The following is a 20,539-nucleotide window of genomic DNA, read 5'->3' as shown; positions in this document are numbered from 1 at the left end:
TGATTTCGTTTCTTAGAAGAGGCTAACTTCTCTGAATATGTGAGTATAAAAAGAGAAATGAACATCTGCATTCCATGAGGTGGGCGGCTGGTTGAGAGTGTGGATTAGAAAGATGGTAGGGGAAAGCAAAGTGATTCCAATGGGGCAAATGTTGACAGACAGTATTAGCCTGACTGAGCTGCTTGTCCCTACCTGAAGTTGTTGGGTCTCAAGGTTGCTGATGTGCTCCTGTTCGTCTTTACCATTCAGGTCCAAGTCAACCAAATATTTCTGAATGAGAGCCCAATCAATCTCTCTTTCCTTCCTCTCCCAACCAGTGTGAAGGACATCTTAATAAGATTCTTCTCCAACATGAGCTGGCTATGTAGGTTTCTGGAAACACCCTCTGCATAGTAAGATACTGCAGCTCCATCTTCTCATTCCTATGTACAGGCCCATTAACCCCACCAGGACCCTGGCTCCCATGAAGACCTAATACAGTCCATCTCAATAAATCCATCACAACTGCACAAACAGCAAACAGCCATTTCAAAGAAGAAGAAATTTTTGCTGCAGCCCAAACACCAAAAAGGTCTCATGTCTCTCCAAAAGAAAGAGGAATTTCCATCTATCCATGACTTCCCAATGCACTAGGGCAACATCAATTAGTAGGGTGCAAATACCATCAGGGTCAATCAGTGTACCCAAAGTGAGGGCATTCTATCCTTGTGTTATATCACACTCAGCTCTCTAAACCACTGCCTGAGAACCATGCTCTCAGTACTGCATGATAACCATGCACAATCACTCTTCTGTTGAGAGGCTTCTAAGGATGCCTGGACAATGCTGGGAGGGGTAACAGTCTCTTACAGATTTATGAAAACTGAGTCTATCATTCCAAGGCACACTGATGGCTGAAAGTAGAAGGGGTAGAACCAGAACTGCAGACTCTCCAGTCCAGAAACCAAGGAAGGTCGAAAATGCCATTCCACTATTGATTGTCTTGCTAACTGGTACTTACTTATAGAAGTTTATCTCCTTCTTGGGCTCCTGGATGTTCTCTCAGGCCTCAATATTCTCCAACTCTAAGTTGTTCACACAGAACATAACCTGGTTCTTCTTTAATGTCAGTTGTTCATAGAAGGGTTTTAGCCTCTGGAAGGGCCTAGTCTTAGGAAGACAGAACTCTATGAACATGGGCTTGTAAGAACACATTATTCAGGCTGAGTCATGGACTACCCCAGCCATGGAAAGCACATTCTGTATTCTATATACTTGGATGATCTTCAGCTTTGAAATATGATATCCTAGTCCAGGACAGCAGAAGCTAAGCATCAAGATGGAGTGTTCCATGGCTCTCTGTGTTCACTCAGTTGGGCTGGAGGGTGCAGTCTAATCATTTATATTCTCTAGAGCCTAGGCCACAGGTCTTTGCCCACCAGAAACCTGTGATTATATTTTTTCCTGTTTTCACAACTGGGGTTGTAAATCCTGAATAGCTTATACCATAGAGACAGACCTTACACATAATCCTGGAGATGTGATCAGACATCACCACAGCTTTTAATCTGCTCAAGGGATACAAGTGTGTGGACAACTGTGACCACATAGGCAAAGAACAGTTTTGAATAAAATGGGGGCTCCCAGAATTCAGCACTGAATTCACCTTGAAATTGTTATGAAGATAAATCCTCAAACCAAAACACAGTCTCCTAGGTTCACAAGTGTGGAGGAAAAATTAAACATACAAAACTCATGCACATGGAGGTACATATGCACACACAGAATCACAGACTTGAACAAACACACACACAAGGAGGAGAAAAGGAAACAGTCAGAGAATAAGAGACAGAGACAGAAACAGAGAGCACAATGAGATGCAAAAGAAATGTATGCAACGTTAGTGTCTCAGAGTATAAGGCACACGAACAAAGAGGAACAGGAATGAGCCTCAGGCCTTCTAGATATGCACTGAGAAGTAAAAGGTCGACCAGGTCCCTCTAGATACTACAAGGAGCTTCCAGCACTCAGTCACCTGCCAGGCAAGTACAAACACTCACCATAAACTCACATCACCTAGAACCTCACAAAGCCACATCCTGTCAAGTGCTTTCCAAATGCATGCTGGGAACTCACTCTCCACTGCCTCTATCCCTGAATTCTTCATTCACAATACAAGTCTTCTTCTCTACTGGAGGAAGCAGAAGAATCCATTTCTCATCTCCCTCCTGACCAAGCTTCAAGTTCTGTGTCTCCATTATGAAGCATTCATGGATAGGAGGTTAGGCATAGGGATGATCTGATGGTACAGCTTCATAGAACACACCTCTTTCAAAGGATAAGATGAGGCTGACATTGCAGACCCCAGACTGATAACACAGGGTTTGGAGCAATGCACACCTCTTCTTCATGGATCCCTCTGTGAGGGAGATCAACCTATCTCTGCTCATTTCTCTTCTGGGTAATGAGCTACAGCTCTGAGGTTCGCCTCTCCTCTTCCTTTTTGAACTCTTTCTTGCTTAGGACATGGGCAGTGTATGATGTCTGTTTTCAAGCCCCTGTAGGTAAAAGAACACAAGAATACTTTCATGTGAGAATGCAAAGAGTGTAGACAGACCACCCTGAAAGAGAACATGCCTGGAAACTAGTGACACCAGAAAGAGTTTAGTCCAGACTTGAGATGTCTCCACAGTGGGATTCAGTTCTACCATCACTCTAGAAAGACCAGCAGTTGTAAGCAGCCAAGAGATTCCTTTGTATGCCAAATCATGCTCATCATGCCCACAGAAATGGCTTCTCCAGGATTAGTATCAACTGTACTGGGTGTGACATGGCTTCAGAGCCCTGACTCCCGAGCTTTCACAAGTCAAATGATATATTCACTATTCACAAGTACTTGAGTGCTTGGAGATGCTGAGATCTCCTACCCTGTTACTCTAGGCCCAGGGCTTTGACTTAAATAGTGACACAAGTGAAGAATATTGTCATCACACTATCAATTCCCCCTATTGAAACACCAAACACCAAAGCAGTAACAATAGGATCCCATTTCTGACTGGGTATATCCACTCTGAGAGGTCTTTGGTTACGGCACAGAGATGCTTGCCACCCACAACTGGTGATAAACTGTTGTGAACTGTCAGTGACAGGAGATGAGAGGAAGTCAGAGATCATAAGGTCATGTCCTGAAGCACAGTTCTCTCCCTGGTACTACTGTCAGATAGCCACTGAAGCTAAAAGAACTATGGGAGAGATGTGCAGTGATTCCCTTCCCTAAAATGGTGCATGTTAGACCCTCTATGACTCCTGATGGTCAGTGAAAGTAAAGACTTGGAGTTATTCTCATGATAACAGCTTTGGCCTAGTCAACTCCTGAATTGAGCCATTAAATCTACTCAGACTTCACGCCAGCTTGACTATGCATTCAAAAACTTCTCCGTTTCATCCTGTACTGGTGCATGAAACCACATCCAGGCAGAGACTTCAAGGCAGGTTGCACTGTGGGTGTGTGTTAGGGTTTACACCCATGAAGCCTTATGCTTAGCATTTGATAGTTGCCCTAAGATTCCTTAGGAGATCAATGTGCAGCCATCATGGTGCTGGCAACAATCTGGACATCTGTTAGCAGAGGAAACTGAAATATTAGATCTACCAAAGAAATGGCCCTCAGTCTGAGTGTGGCCTCTCCACTCTGCACCAAAGTCACCAATCAGGATTGCTTACAGCCCTCTGTGAGCTATACCATGAGATTCTGTCTGAAAAAAAAAAAAATATCGGGCTGGTGAGATGGCTCAGTGGGTAAGAGCACCCGACTGCTCTTCAGAAGGTAAATTCAAATCCCAGCAACCACATGGTGGCTCACAACCATCTGCAGCGGGATCTGGCGCCCTCTTCTGGAGTGTCTGAAGACAGCTAGAGTGTACTTACATATAATAAATAAATAAATCTTTAAAAAAAATATCAGAGTTGGGGCATGCAGGCAGAAAGTATAAGAAAATACAACTGACATACATCAGTTGACAGAGCAAAGGCCTAGGATCTTGTGTATGGTTTCATGATTGGTCCCACAAATCACACAAACACCTATTTCAGTTAAACAGGGATAGTTTATTGAATGTAGACCCTAAAGCTGATCGATGAGAACCATAACTCAGGGTTTCGGTGTTGAGCCATGGCTCCAACCATCTATCTTTGTTAAATTATAAGAAAAAAAATCCTAAAAAAGCCATAGGGAGCAGATATAAACTGCCCAGTTCAGATCAGGCCATTGTAGGTATAAGAGTGCATAGTGACTCTGAAATTAATGGGTCCTAATAATCTTTGAGGCACACTCTAAGATTAACAAATGTCATTCAGAACATAACAGCAATTGATCACCATGACCCTGCTCTGAGTCAAGTTATTTTTCTGTGTCAGTGATTGGCAGGCATATTACCACAACAATCTGAAATAGGGGCTGGACATAAAACAAAATGTTTGTAGCTATAGTGGCAGGTGACCCCTGGACACCAACACTTCCATTCAGAAGCACACAGGACAATGAGCAAAGGTCAGGAAATGGTGACATATTGCAGTAAATTTTGTGACAAGAGGGTTGAGGAACTTATCTTTTATGGTGAGGATCAGGGGTCTCCTTGGTGCATTTTAGGTCTCTTAATGCCATGTGCAACAGGTTCAAGAGCCCAGTTCTGATGCCCTTGGAATCCTCGTGGTCCCATGATGATGCACTCAGACATACCTGGAAACTTCCAGAGCTCTTGTCAGGGGGCTTGATTTCTATAAGTGAGGGAACATTGCTGACATCTGTTGCAGGCTTTTTGATCACATTGCAAACATCAAGATTGTGCTATTTGCTAAAAAAGACAAGAACAAAAACTCAAAGAACCAAAACTTTTTATTCTGAGGTCAGCCCTGGCACAGACCTTCAACCCAAGAGCTTTTATTTTATTGCACTTTCTTGTCTGTGGCTCAGCCCTTGCACACACCTTTACTGCAAAACAAAAGAAAGTCAACTCCAGGTCAAGTGGCAGAATGATTAACCAGTTGAAAGGGAATGAATATAACTAAACCAAAGGAAGGTTCTTATGTTGAAGGATATTTAAGACAGTGTGGAGAGGGAGAAAGAATGCTTTCCTTCTTAGAGATTAGCAGAGTAGGGAGGTCAGCTGGGTGCTTTCCCCGACTCTCTGAACTGGCATGTTTTCACCCCAGTATCTCTGTTTGAGCTTTATTATTTAAATTAAATGGCTTGCATATATGTATTTTTAAATTTTATGTATTAATCATTCCATTAAATTATATCTCAAATGAAATACCACATTCTGGCTACCTTTCCACCAACCCTTAAAAAAAAATTCCATCTGCCCTGTTCCCTTGCACATTGCCTGTATGAGTGTACACCCCCAACTTCGACCTTCTCCTGTCTTACTGTTTCAGCATTCTACTACACTGGGACATCAAACCTCTATAGGAGGAAGAGCCACCCACCCTTTGCTGTCAAGCAAGGCCATTCTCTGCTACAATGTATCTGAAGCTATAGTTTCTTCCCAGTACACTTCTTGGTTTGTGGGCTAGACTTGGGGTATCCTAGGTGGAGGGGGCAGCAGATGTTGTTCTTTCAATGGAGTTGCAATCCTCCTCTGCTCCTCCAAGCTTCCCTACCAGATTCTCTGAGCTCAGTGTAATGTCTGGCTCCAAAGGTCTGTTTTGGCCACACCTCTCAAAGAACCATCACAGGAGATTCCTGTCAGCAAGTGACTCTTGACCATAGCAAGAGTGTTTGGTTTAGTGTCTGCAGACATTGTGGATTTCCAGGTAGGGCAGTCCCTGGATGGCCATCCCTTCAATCTCTGCTCCATTTGTCGTCCTTGTTCTTCCTTTTGACAGGAATATTTCTGGATTAGAAACTTTGAGATCGGTGGGTGTCCCTATCCTGCAAGGGGAGGCCATGCCTAACTTCTGGATATGGTCTCTACAGGTTGTACCTCCCCTTTGTTGGGCATTTCAGCTATATTTTTACCTAAACCATAGAAGAAAATTTTCCTATTCTAGAGAAAGTAATAGTTGCAAAATTAGAAGAATCAGTCTGAAGACCAGTTTATTAAAACAGAAAATAGAGTCTCCTGGACATATAACAATCAAAACACTAAGTACACAAAAGTATACAAGAATATTAGAAACTGCAAGGGAACATGGTGGAGTAACACAAAAAGACAGGCCTATCAGCAATCAGTAACACAGTGAGGTTTTGTACAGGAACACTGTTCCGTTGCTGGTGGGAGTGCAAACTTGCACAGCCATTATTAGAATCAATATGGTAGTTTCTCAGAAAGTTGAGAATCAATCTACCTCCAGATCTAACTTGGGTCTATTCCCTAAGGATGCTTAATTTTACCATAAGGACATGCTCAACTATGTTTATGTTTGCTCTACTTATATTAACCAAAAACTGAAAATAGCCTATGTGTCCTTCAACAGAAGAAGGAATAAAGAAACTGTGGTACATTTACACAACGGAGTATTACTCAGCTGTTAAAAAATGACATCATGTGTAGAATTCATTAGACCTGATAGGTTTTTCTGTGACTGTGGCACTGGAACACTGTCCAATCCTTGTACATTAGCTGGTGAGCCTACGCAGGATACAGATAACATTATATGACTCTGCTCCACATGTAGCATCTAATATATTGAAGCACAATTGAATTCCTTCCCTAAAGAAAAAGTCCTGCTATACAAATATAAGTAATACATCTTTGGGAAGATAAAATCCTTGCCCATGCTACAGAATGAGACTCTACTGAGAAAAATGGATACACAAGGTCAGTTGTCACTATGAATCTCAAGCTACCAGAAAGGAAGTGGCAATATATTGACTCAGGATCTCAGACCTCGGGATTTTAGCATTACTACGTAAAAAGTTTTGAAGGGACAGAAGTGTAGAAACAAGCCACAATTTTGTGAAGATTCCCAACTTCTGAAAACACCGGTGTTTTTACAATGAGCAATGAATGCAGTGTGATTTGCAGCAATAATCTTCAGTCGACAAGCTGCTTTGTTGCTGCCTTTATGGACTTGGGTACCAATTGCTTTTTGTAATATGGTAAAAATATGGCAATCACTTCTGCATTGATTTTATAACATGTATTCAGATTGAGAATATGATTTTAATGCTGAAATCTCATGTACTTTGTTTTTAATTTCAAGCAAATCTTATTATACTTGACTATGCCTTGGTTTGTTAACACACCTAGACTTGCTATAACTGTATGCATGTAACAGTATGGATGTTCCTTCTAGGGAAGTAAAAACCACCAACTTTAAGTTATATCTAGTGGTGTTTCTTGTATCCTTTAAGAAGAATTAAGACGATTATTTCCTTCCTTTTCCTGAGCAGCATCAAAAATCTTCCCTAGAAAAAGTGAGTGCTTTACTGAGACTTCTTCCTAGGAAGGGAAACACTGTGAGACAAAGTATCCTTGTATCTCAGTTTGTGTAAGGGAAAAGCTCCTATGTTTTAAGGTATACTGTAGAAAGTCTCTTCAAAACCTGTATTTGAACTCTGTTCCTAGCTTTTTACTTAAACAGTTTAGACAAAATGGCTGAAAATGACAGCATCTTCCTGCATTAAGCAGTACATATACAGTGTATTCAGCTTCATGGTGTCCCCCTGCCCATTCACTTATGTGTACTGGTGACAGTGGGCATAAAGAGCCTGAAAGTGTATGCATGTACCATAACTTCTAGACTTAATCTAGTGTGGAGTATTCAATAACCTTTTTTAGATGGTAGATAATAATTAAAATGGTTTAATTTCCTAGAAATGAAATGGAAAAATGGAAATATGGCCATTTTTAAAAAGTAGTTTATTAGATCTTAAAAAATGACATCATAAATTTTGCATGTAAACAGATGCAATTAAAAAAAAATAATTCATACTGAGTTAGTAATCCAGAACCTTAAATATAAATATGGTATGCATTTCCTTATATATGGATATTATCCATTAAATAAATGCAAAGCAACCTACAATCTGTAGATCTCAAATGTTAGATATAGAGGAAGGGACTGGGGGGAAGGCTCGTTGATCTCCGTGGAAAAGGGAAACTTAGTAGATTTCATAGGTGGACTGGGGGCAAAAAAAGATAGAAACAGGAGGAAAGAAGGTGAAGAGAGGGAGAGAATGAGGGAGAGAATTGACATGCCTTTGAGGGATTATATGGAAACATGGTGCTGTGCATATATCCTAAAATGTATGCAGCTGATTCTGATGAAGTCTCCTAAAACAGGGTATACAAATCCCAACTGGCCATCTCTTGCTACAAAATAAGGCTTCAAGTACTGGGATTGGGTTGTATTCAATTGAATTGTTGGCCATAGAAATCCCCAAACAACCCAGGCTAAGACAATGGGTTGCTCTCTACAATTTGACAGAGGGCCTCATTGCTGAGGACAGACGACACCCACACAACTTATTCAATGTGGAGAAGTTGAGCTGGTGTCTACATGAAGCCTTCACCGCTATGTTCCAATGTTTCCATACAGGATGATAGTCGGCAGGCTACCAAAAGATAAACATAAACACCAACCCATCCAAAACAAAAATCAAAAAACAAAAAAAGAAAAAAACAGTTATCTAAAGCACTTTGATGGTTGGGGGAGGACAGCCCTTTAAGCAATTGATACTGGAGTGACACGTGCACCTCCACAAATATGGTGAAATCCACCTAACTTCAAACTTCAAAAATTAATTCCAAACTGACTTCTATTATACTATAGGGTTATCCTATCCTATATTCTATTATCCTGTTCTACTGTCCCATACCATAGAGTTTTAAGGTTTTATAATTTTGTATTTATTTACATCCCAAATGCTGCCACTCTTCCCCTACCTCCTTTTTTCTTCCCCTCTGAGAGGGCAGCTCCCACTAGGTCGACCCCTACCCTGATGCATCAGGTCTCTGCGGGATTAGGTGCATTCTCCCCTACTGAGGCCAGACAAGGAATATGTGCCTTGTTACATATGTGCCAGTGGCATCAGAGAAGCCCATGTATCTTCTTTGGTTGATGGCACAGTCTCTGGGTGCTCCAGGGTTATAGGCTAATTGACACTGTCAATCTTACTGTGGGGTTGCCATCTCCTTCAGGGACTCCAATCCTTCTCCTGCCTGCAGCAAGAGGTCCCCAACCTCTGTCCAGTGTTTGGGTAAGGGTATCTGTATCTGTCTCAGTCAGCTGCTGGGTAGAGCATTTCAGAGAGCATCTATGTTAGGCTTCTGTCTGAAAGCACAACTTAGCATCAGTAATAGTGTCAGAGACTGGTGCCTGCCCATGGGATGCGTCTCAAGGTGGGCTGGTTACTGGTCAGTTATTCCTTTAATTTGGGCTCCATCTTTGTCCCTGCATTTCTTTTAGACAGGACCTGTCTCAAAGCTTGTATAATTTTGTCCAAGTAGAATCCTTTAGGTAAGATCAGAGGATAACATTTAGCATCCAGGGCCAAAGAGAGTGTTCTTTTTTGTTCAAAACAAATGCTTTGAACTCAATTTTGAATACAGCACCTTGCACATATAGAGTATGCATTCTACTTTGAGCCTGCATTTTATTCCCTTAAAACAAAAGTTTTCAATCTGTGATGGAAGCCAGCAAAGTTATGTGATACATCTAGAAGTAAATACTTGAAAGGCACCAATTTCAACAAGGACTACTATCTCAAATATAAACGTCATAATTAAAATTTGATTATAAAACATTCAATTGGAAATATAACAGGATCAGTAAGAGACATTTCACTAACTAGGGATTATACTCAGCAAATGAAGAGGTTCAACATCATTAGTTTTTAGAGAAACACTGACTAAGGCCTCAATGAGATATAACTGCAATCCTTCCAAAGGGCACTCATAACACACCGTGGCATACCAAACTGTACTAGGCTACAATGGACAATTAACAAAAATTTGTGGTGGGTTTAGGCACTGTAGAAAAGAACTCAGAACTTCCACTAAAATTACAATATGCAAGTACTACACAAATGTAACCCCGAATAAACAAAGAGTTTCAAAAATGGAATAAGATGAAATAAAATAATGAATATTAGCAAAAAGGAGTGTGTAGTTCCCGGAGATCCATTGCTTTTGAAGCAAACTTCTGCTGCCAGGAAAGCCCAGCGTTCCAGGTGGCCAACAGAGGCCAACAATTTAAGTAGATCATTGAGCTGAACTTGCTAGGAGGTGCCAAGGTGACTAGGTGCCAAGGTGACCTACTTGGACAAGCAAGTGCCTGATACCAGCATTCAAGAGACAGATTAGATCCGGCTGTAGAAACATGTCTAGAGTCCTTTGGGTCCCTTTAAACAGACTCATATGAACTTCTTCATTATGTAGACAATTATCAATACTACCTCCATCTTCTAGACTATGATGGTGGGCTTGATGGCCTAGTGACCCACTCAAACACATTCATGTTAGCCACTTTTAATGTGCTTGAGATTTGGAATCAGACGTTTCTTCAGAGTTTGGTCTATCTTGTTGGGAAACTAATTAGCACTGGCTGTTTATAACTGTCAGTCCATGGGGCTGACGCCTACATAGACATCCTACTAGCTAGCCTAAATTGAGTCCTCTGAGAGAATGCAGTTTTTAGGGATTGGAGATGACTTTGGTGAACTTGAGAAAAGAGCATCTGGTATGTACTTATTGGAGCCTCATTAACTTCTTGTTTAATCCACTGGCTCCTATGTATAGTCAGTCAATTGAAGTTTCCAGTTTTGGAATTAGGTTATATTTAGTTGAGTTGTTGACCAAAGGGATTCCATGGAGACCCCCATACAACCTATTCTACTGGCAAGAACATAGGTTGTTCTTCACAAATTGAATCCACTTTATTTATAATACTACCAACCCCAAAAGAACTCAAAAGATGTCCTTCCAAAATGTGATTGTTAAGCCACCCATAAGCATTTGTATTTTGAAATGTTACATAGCAATAAAGTGAGATAATTCATTGACATACAACAAGTTGATTCTATATTTATAGAAGTGGACACATAACAAATGAAACAAGAAGGTAACACACTGAGGGATTGCATTCATATAATATTCTGAAAAGATATGGAGTGATTGCCAGATATAGTGGTTTGAATAACAATGGTCCACATCGACTCATATATTTGAAATCTTGGTCCCCAGTTGGTTGAACGTTTTCAATAAGGATTAGGAAATATGGCCTTGTTGGATGAATCATGTCCCTGTGGGTAGGCCTCAAGATTTCAAAAGCCCATGCCAGGCATTGTCTCTTTTTCTCTAAACTTCCAACTTGTGAATCAGAAATAAGTTCTCAGCTACTTCTACAGCACCATGCCTGTCTCCTAGCCTACTGCCATTCTTTTTACCATGGATTTATGCCCAGCGAGCCCCCAATTCATTACTTTGTTTTGTAAGTTATTTGGTCATGGTGTATCTGCACAGCAATAGAAAAGTAAATTAGACACCGGTAAAATCCAGGATCTGAAGAAATAGGTAAAACCATGGGTGTGCTGACTAAATAGCAGAAGTGATCCTTGGAGTAAAGAGAGGATGTGGCATCTTGATTGTGTCAACACCAAGGCCCTGTTGGAGGATTCCTAGTGCAGTTTTCTAGAGGGTTGTATCTGAAGAACTAGGACACTGAAAGACTGTGTTATATTCCTTGTCTAAAGATTGATTTGATGTGCGAATCTACAATTATTTCAAACTGTTTTAGTTAAAAAAGATTGCAATATTATCAATATTATACAAAATAATCTCAAATGTGACTATATGAATACATTCATAATACATAAATATTCATATATCATTTATAGTCCACAGGAATTGTTTATATGTGTCTGATTTATGGTACTCAATTTAGAAAGACTTAAAAAATATGACCATGGGTAAGTTGAGAGATGAGAAACCTCACCAATGAAACCCTATTAAAAAAAAACAATCAAAATAATATGTACTTTCTTTAAAGATCTGTAAATGAGCTGATTAAACCTGGCAAGTTATCTCTTAAGAAAGCAAGTGGACCCAGGCACATCAAGGTACTGTGGAAACTGGCATGAAATACTTCTCACACATGACAGCAATGTCAGATGTGAAGCTGAGGCAGAGGGCAAGCTGAAGGGGTGTGCTGAGCAGGGTCAGTGGGACCCACCAGGCAGTGATTTGCAACCTTCCCTCCCCCACAAATGGCATCTTAGAACACTGACACTACTTCTGAAGCCATGGGTGCCAACTTATACACAGTATCAAGCTGGGCCAAGCCAAGCCATGCTAAGAGAAAACCTAGGTCAGAAACAACCACTTAGTGTTAGGTGTGCCAAATAAGATTCCCAAAGTGATAGAAGTCAAGGATGATTGCTGTTATTGGTTAGTATGACATTTGCATACTGGGTGTACTAAGCACTGAGGGTACACCCCCCCAGTGAGCATTCTCCTCTGGGCATAATATAGAGCATACATTGTGCCCTCTCTGACTCTGAAGTGAGGATATAACCTGTATACTACTCACGTAACTCTACTACAACTCAGCCACACCAGAACAATGTGAAGATATTAATTAAATGAATACACCTGTTAAAAACTTGATAAGTGAAATAGCCCCTAATGTCTAATGCACTAATGTAAGGAGCATGAAAGTCTAAGGCAATATAAACCGTGCAAAAATTACTAATTACTAATCCCCCTTGGTGGCCTCCCATGAAAGTCACTTAGGTGATATCCCAGAGTGCACAATTGAAATTACATGAAGTTTAAAGTGCTGTCAAGATGACTCAGTGGGTAATGTCCCTTGCTGCCAACACTGAAAACCTGATCACACAGAGTGGAAAGAGGACACTGACTCTTATTTATGTTGCCTTCTGATCTCCACACATATTCTCTGGCAAGTGGGTTACATGTGAATGTTCTCATTCACTTGCACACATACACATGACTGGATTAGAAAACAATTACAATTATTTTTCAAAATAAGACTACTCAAAAGTATGGAATTCTACTACTATACAACCTTCCCAAAGTACAAGCATACATATCTACATATAAAATGTAAATGGAGTTTCCCTAACTTAAAAGTACAATATCTTACCCAAACACTCTCAGAAAGATTAACATCAGTCAATTCTACATCCTGCTACACTGCTGAATTTGTTCATTGTTTCTAGAAGTTTTCTGGTCTAATTTTAGCTTCCCTATGAGCATGTTTCTCTCTATTCTACATCACTTCTTTTTTTTTTAATTAGATATTTTTCTTTATTTCCATTTCAAATGTTATCTCCTTTCTTAGATTCCCCTCTGTAAATCCCCTACCTACTCCCCCTACTCCCTGCTCCCCAAACTACTCACTGCCATTCCTGTCCTGTAATTCCACTCTACTGGGTCATAGAAGCTTCACAGGACCTAGGGCCTCTCCTCCATTGATGACCAACTATGCCATCCTCTGCTACATGTGCACCTAGAGACACCAGTTCCACCATGTTTATTCTTTGGTGATTTAGTCACAAGGAGCTCTAGGGGTACTGGTTAGTTCATGTTGATGCTCCTCCTATGGGGATGCAAACCCCTTCAGCTCCTTGGGTCCATTCTCTGGCTCCACCATTGGGGACCCTGTGCTCTGTCCAGTGGATAACTGTGAGCATCCACTTCTGTTTTGCCAGGCACTGGCAATTTACATCACTTCTTACAACACAATCACCTTCTGTCCTATAGCAGTGCCTAATTTCACAACTGTAAATACACAAGGAAGACATGTTCTTCCCTATTAGCAAGATAAGAAAATTTTCTAGGAAAGGTTAAAAATGAGAAATTGGACTGAATATCTCTTTCCATGTTGAGACTTTGTGTGGTTTGGGTATCAGAGTGACTATGACCTCACAGAATGAGTTAGCAATGTTTCTTCTGTTTCTATTTTGTGAATAATTTGTGGAGTATTAGCTCTTTGTTGAATGTCACATAGAATCCTGCACTAAAACCTTTTGGCCCTGGACTTTTTGGAATGGAAAACTTTCATGACTGTTTCTATTTCCTTAGGGCTCTTGAAACTGTTAGTTACTAGACAAGATTTAGTTTTGATAGTTGAAAACTGTTTAGAAATAACCCATACCATTTAGGTTTTCCAATTTTCTGCAGTACAAGCTTCTGCAGTAAAACTTGATGATTCTTTCAATCTCCTCAGTGTCCACTGCTAGGCCTCCTGTTCCATTTCTGATTTTGTTAATTTGGAAATTGACTCTCTACCTTTCAGTCAGTTTGGCAAAACATTTGTCTATCCTTTTGACTTTTCTTAAGGAACTGGGTCTTGGTTATATTGATTATTTGTATTGTACCCTTTTTATCAAATTGACTGAATTCAGCCCTGAGTTTGTTCCCTGACATCAAATCCTATCTACCTTTCCATGAGATGAGGCTTTGTCTCACTTTAGGAACTGCAGAATGCAATACATCAAAATCTTTCTGATCTACATGGTAGAGATGCACACAACTCCTTCACTGAGAACAGACACCCTGGAAGGATTCAGGGTGTGTTGATGTAGCCCAGCATGTCAGTGTAACCTGCAAGGTGCCCAGAGACATTAGGAGCAGAAATCTGGAGGATTCCTCCACAGCATTTTTCACTATGGTCTTCAAAAGCATTTTGTACAGAAATACAATGGGTTCACAGATGCACATACACACACAAACATGAAGACCAGAGGATTTTGTGGGATGATTGTTGTCTGTACCATGTGCATTCTAAGGAAGAAATTCAGGTTTCTAGGCTTGGCAGCAAGGATGAATACCTACTGACCCAAGTCATCAACTGATTATCTAAAGCAAAGAATTTTATAAGCTCTGTATCTGTATTTGTATTTATGCTCGCTCTCTCTCTCTCTCTCTCTCTCTCTCTCTCTCTCTCTCTCTCTCTCTCTCTCTCTCTCACACACACACACACACACACACACACACTGTGCACATTTTCCCACACCATGAAACACATGAAAATTAATGAAAATACACAAGAAATAGAATTTAAGGAGGGATCTGGGGGAAGGCTGGAGGTTAGAGTGACTTAAAAGCCCCTAAGGTGACTCTCCTTTTGTTGTAGGTTGTACCTCATATAATTGGGTCCTTTATTGTATTTGTCTTTCCCTATAGCACTGCAGACTAGAATGGAACCAAGAGCATTGTGCATGTTAGTCAAATACTGTACACCTTAAACACATCCCAGGTCTAGAAACCCATTAATCTACAATTATTACAGGGCAGGTGGCATCAAGACCATCAGCTGAGACACTCCAATGACAATGTGGCCATTTCAAGACTAGTTGTCAAGAATGGCAGACAAGTCTGGAGTAATTCTAATAGGCCTTCCTTTATATGTTAATTGAACTTTTTCCCTTACTGCTTTTAATATCCTGTCTTTATTTAGTGCATTTGTTGTTTCGATTACTATGTGTTGGGAGGAATTTCTTTTCTGGTCCAGTCTATTTGGAGTTCTGTAGGCTTCTTGTATGTTCATGGGCATCTCTTTCTTTAGGTAAGTGAAGTTTTTTTTTTCTATAATTTTGTTGAAGATATTTCCTGGACCTTTAAGTTGAAAATCTTCATTATCATCTACTCCTATTATCCATAGGGTTGGTCTTCTCATTGTGTCCTGGATTTCCTGGATGTTTTGTGTTAGGATCTGTTTGCATTTTGCATTTTCTTTGATAGTTGTGTCCATGTTCCCTATGGAATCTTCTGCACCTGAGATTCTCTCTTCCATCACTTTTATTCTGTTGCTGATGCTCACATCCATGGTTCCTGATACCTTTCTTAGGGTTTCTATCTCCAGAGTCCTCTCCCTTTGAGGTTTTTTTTTTGTTTATTTGTTTGTTTGTTTCTACTTCCATTTTTCGATCTTGGATTGTTTTGTTCAATTCCATGGCATGTTTGATTGTGTTTTCCTATAATTCCTTAAGGGATCAGGATCAGATTAATGATATTAACAGTCCCATTTCCCCCAAAGAAATATAAGCAGTCATCAATAGTCTCCCAACCAAAAAAAGCCCAGGACCAGATGGCTTTAGTGCAGAGTTCTATCAGACCTTCAAAGAAAAACTAATACCAACTCTCCTCAAACTGTTACACAATATAGAAACAGAAGGAACTCTACCCAATTCAGTCTATGAAGCCACAATTACTCTGATAACTAAACTACACATAGATCCAACAAAAAAAGAGAACTTCAGACCAATTCCCTTATGAATATCGATGCAAAAATACTCAATAAAATCCTCAGAAACCAAATCCAAGAACACATCAAAACAATCATTCATCCTGACCAAGTAGGTTTTATTCCAGGGATGCAGGGATGGTTTAATATACAGAAATCCATCAAATAAGCCACTATATAAACAAACTCAAAGACAAAACCCAAATGATCATCTCGTAGGATGGTGAGAAAGCATTTGACAAAATCCAACACCCCTTCATGATTAAAGTCATTGAAAGATCAGGAATTCAAGGCCCATACCTAAACATGATAAAAGCAATATACAGCAAAATAGTAGCCAACATCAAATTAAATGGTGAGAAGCTGGAAGCAATCCCACTAAAATCAGGGACTAGACAAGGCTGCCCACTTTCTTCCTACCTACAAAATATAGTACTTGAAGTCTTAGCCAGAGCAATTGGACAACAAAGGGAGATCAAGGGGAAACAAATTGGAAAGGAAGAAGGCAAAAATATCACTATTTGCAGATGATATGATAGTATATATAAATGACCCTAAACACACACCAGAAAACTCCTAAACCTGATAAACAGCTTCAGCACAGTAGCTGGATATAAAATTAACTCAAACAAATCAGTGGCCTTTCTCTACACAAAGGATAGACTGGACGAGAAAGAAATTAGGGAAACAACACCCTTCTCAATAGTCACAAATTATATAAAATACCTTGGTGTGACTAAACTAAGGAAGTGAAAGATCTGTAAGACAAGAACTTCAAGTCTCTGAAGAAAGAAATTGAAGAAGATCTCAGAAGATGGAAAGATCTTCCATTCTCATGGATTGACAGGACTAATATAGTAAAAATGGCTATCCTGCCAAAAGCAATCTACAGATATAATGCAATCCTTATCAAAATTCCAACTCAATTCTTCACTGAGTTAGAAAGGGCAATTTGCAAATTCATGTGGAATAACAAAACACCTAGGATAGCAAAAAGTATTCTCAACAATAAATGAGCCTCTGGGGGATTCACGATGCCTGACCTCAAGCTGTGCTATGGAGCAATTGTGATAAAAACTGCATGGTATTGGTACAGCCACAGACAGGAAGATCAATGGAATAGAATTGAAGTCCAGAAATGAACCAACACACATATGGTCACCTGATCTTTGACAATGGAGTTAAAACCATCCAGTGGAAAAAAAAGGACAGCAGTTTCAAAACATGATGCTGGCACAATTGCTAGTTATCATGTAGAAGAATGTGAATTGATCCAGTCTTATGTTCTTCTACAAAGCTCAATACTAAGTGGATCAAAGAACTCCACATAAAACCAGAGACACTGAAATTTATAGAGGAGTAAGTGGGGAAAACCTTCGAAGATATGGGCATAGGGGAAAAATTCCTAAACAGAACAGCAATGGCCTGTGCTGCAAGATCAAGAATGGACAAATGGGACCTCATAAAATTGCAAAGCTTCTGTAGGGCAAAAGATACTGTCAATATGACAAAAAGACCACCAACAGATTGGGAAAGAATTTTTACCAATCCTAAATCTGATAGGGGACTAATGTCTAATATATTCAAAGAGCTCAAGAAGCTGAACTCCAGAAATTCAAATAACCCCATTAAAAATGGGGTATAGAGCTAAACAAAGAATTCTCAACTGAGGAATACTGAATGGCTGAGAAATACATGAAAAAATGTTCAACATCCTTACTGATCAGGGAAATGCAAATCAAAACAATCCTGAGAGTCCACCTCACACTCATCAGAATGGCTAAGATCAAAAATTCAGGTGACAGCAGATGCTGGCAAGGATGTGGAGAAAGAGAAGCACTCCCCCATTGCTTGTTCAACCACTCTAGCAATCAGTCTGGAGGTTCCTCAGAAAACTGGGCCTAGTACTACCACTAGATCCAGCAATAGCTCTCCTGGGCATATACCCAGAAAATGTTCCATCTGGTAGTAAGGACACATGCTGCACTATGTTCACAGAAGCCTTATTTATAATAGCCAGAAGCTGGAAAGAACTCAGATGTCACTCAACAGAAGACTGGATATAGAAAATGTGGTACATTTACTCAATGGAGTACTACTAAGCTACTAAAAACAATGAATTTATGAAATTCTTGGGCAAATGGATGTATCTGGAGGATATCATCCTGAGTGAGGTAACCCAATCACAAAAGAAGTCACTTGATATGCACTCACTGATAAGTGGATATTAGCTCAGAAACCTAGAATTCCCAAGGTACCACTTCCAAAACACAAGAAAATGAAGAACGAAAACGAACTGCATGGATATGTCATTCCTTCCTAGAATAGGGAATAAAATATCCATGGAAGGAGTTGCAGAGACAAAGTTTGGTCTTTGAGAATAGGATCAACCATCCAGAGATTGCACACCTGGGGGTTCATCCCATAATTAGCCACCAATCTCAGACACTATTGCATATGCTAGCAAGATTGAGCTAAAAGGACCCTGATATAGCTGACTTATGTGAGGTTATGTCAATGCCTGGCAAATACAGAAATGGATGCTCACAGTCATCTATGGTATGGAATATAGGGCCCCCAATGTAGGAGCTAGAGAAAGTACCCAAGAACTGATGGGATTTGGAACCCAGTAGGGGGAATAACAATATGAACTTTCAGTACCCCAAGAAAGTATGTCTCTAGCTGCATATGTAGCAGAAGATGGTCAAGTTGGCCGTCATTGGGAAGAGAGGCCCCTTGGTCTAGCAAACTTTCTATGACTCAGTACAGGGGAAAGCCAGGGCTATGAAGTGAGAGTGAGTGGTTAGGGGAGCAGGGCTGGGGGAGGTTATAGGGCACGTTTGGGAAAGCATTTGAAATGTAAATGAAGAAAATATCTAATAAGAAAAGAAAAAATATTTTCAATAAACATGAAAAAAGGAAAATTTTAAAAGGAAATGATGATAAATACAGAAAATGATGTGGGGAAAGGAAAACCCTAACACCTGAGTTTACATATTGATACATCTGCTCTCCAAATTAATATGGAGAAATCTCAAAGAGCTAAAAGTAAATCTACATATCACTCAACATTCCACTCTTTTACCTATGGTCCAATGGAATGACATCCAACTCCACAGAAATCTGCTCAGCTATGTTCATTGGTACTGTAGTAACAATAGGTAGGGAATTTAAACCATCTAAATGTCCTTGAACTGATGAAAAGATAAGGAAAACAGGGCACATACACACAAGGCATTATTCAATTGTGAGGAAAAATGAATTCAAGAAAGTTTCAGCTAAATGCATGAACCTACAAAATATACTGAGTGATATAAACCATACACAAGAAGAACAAACTCCACATGATGTTGATCATTTGTGTTTCCTATCTCCCAATCTTTAGATGTAAGTCCATAACTTGGAGCAACCACAGAAGACATGAAAGAAAAGGAAGACCATATATGAAAAGAAGAAGCTCTAGAGAGAGCTATAGCCGGGTACAGGTGATATGAAGTAAAGAATGGAAAAAACAGAAGTGTAGTTGTTGAAGGAGGAGAAAGAACATTGTAGAAGAGAGGGAACATCAATGCGAGGAGAGGCTCTTGGTCCTGTGAAGGCTCTATGCCCAAATATAGGGGAATACCAGGACCAGAAATGGGAGTGGGTGGTTTGGGGAGCAGGGGCAGCAGGCAAGGATTAGGGGGGTTTGGAGGGGAAACTAGGAAAGGGGTAACATTTGAAATGTAAATAAAGGATATATCTAATAAAAAAGAAAAAATAAATAAATAACAATAAAATACTTGAGAAAATATAAAAAATATACCATGTTATATTTATCTAAAATTGCATGCACACACACACACAAACACACGCACACAATACGTATGTGTATCCATATATATATATATATATATGTATGTATGTATGTATGTATGTATATATATATATATATATATATATAATTATATATAATTACTTGGTGTGAAAATGCTTCCCTCAGGACCCATAGACTACATAACAAAAGACATATTACAAGGCATAAAAAACCTCCTTTGGGTTGATGGTTAAGGGAGCCCAAGGGATAATATAAGTAATCAACTGCTTTCTCCCTGTTTTGTCTCCTAAAACTAGAAGGTAAATCCCTATTGGTGAGGACACTATACAGTTTGAGAACAGGACTTAGTGGAAGTGAGATGGGTGTGTTCCAGAAGCCTTCTTCCTGAGAACCTTTAGAGAAGTTAAATAAACATCAACAAAGCGTAACACATAAATTACTCACACACACACAAATACACATGCACAAACACACAAACACTCACACACACACATATACTCACACACACACAAAGTCCTGATATAGCTG

General features: G+C 39.8%; 2 pseudogenes; one reads left to right on the top strand and one right to left on the bottom strand.

The window, feature by feature from the left end:
• Positions 1-20,539, bottom strand: part of LOC147005102 (actin-related protein 3B-like) — a 242,741-nt pseudogene that overhangs the window by 124,359 nt on the left and 97,843 nt on the right.
• Positions 10,344-10,691, top strand: LOC147005106 (ER membrane protein complex subunit 4 pseudogene; annotated as a pseudogene).

The sequence above is a fragment of the Mus caroli genome, unplaced genomic scaffold (assembly GCF_978045245.1).
Source record: "Mus caroli unplaced genomic scaffold, Mus_caroli_1 scaffold_4, whole genome shotgun sequence".
Lineage (NCBI taxonomy): Eukaryota > Metazoa > Chordata > Mammalia > Rodentia > Muridae > Mus > Mus caroli.
This window is presented reverse-complemented; position numbering and strand designations above follow the sequence as displayed.